Source organism: Eimeria mitis, genomic scaffold, assembly GCF_000499745.2.
Source record: "Eimeria mitis Houghton genomic scaffold, Emh_scaff605, whole genome shotgun sequence".
Taxonomy (NCBI): Eukaryota; Apicomplexa; class Conoidasida; order Eucoccidiorida; family Eimeriidae; genus Eimeria; species Eimeria mitis.
Genome location: NW_013574270.1, coordinates 12,911 through 13,148, shown reverse-complemented (window position 1 = coordinate 13,148; position 238 = coordinate 12,911). Strand labels below are relative to the sequence as shown.

The following is a 238-nucleotide window of genomic DNA, read 5'->3' as shown; positions in this document are numbered from 1 at the left end:
TTTAGGGTTTAGGGTTTAGGGTTTAGTATAGGTACTTGAGCCACCTGATGAGGCAGCAGCTGCTGCTGCTGTTTAGGGGCAGGATACAGCAGTATATAAACAGCAGCAGCAGCAGCAGCAGCAGCAGCAGCAGCTGCTGCTGCTGCTGCTGCTTAAGGACTGGATACAGCAGAGAAACCCCGCGGCGAGTGTCGCTGAGGGACGAGGAGAGACACAGCAGCAGCAGCAGCAGGGGCAT

The 238-nt window shown here is 55.9% G+C and overlaps 1 protein-coding gene across 1 annotated transcript in view; it reads right to left on the bottom strand.

Moving 5' to 3' along the window:
- Positions 1-238, bottom strand: part of EMH_0017500 (nuclear DNA-binding protein, putative) — a gene marked incomplete at both ends in the record, with an annotated part of 11,506 nt that overhangs the window by 2,944 nt on the left and 8,324 nt on the right. The gene's annotated exons all lie outside the window — the stretch shown is intronic.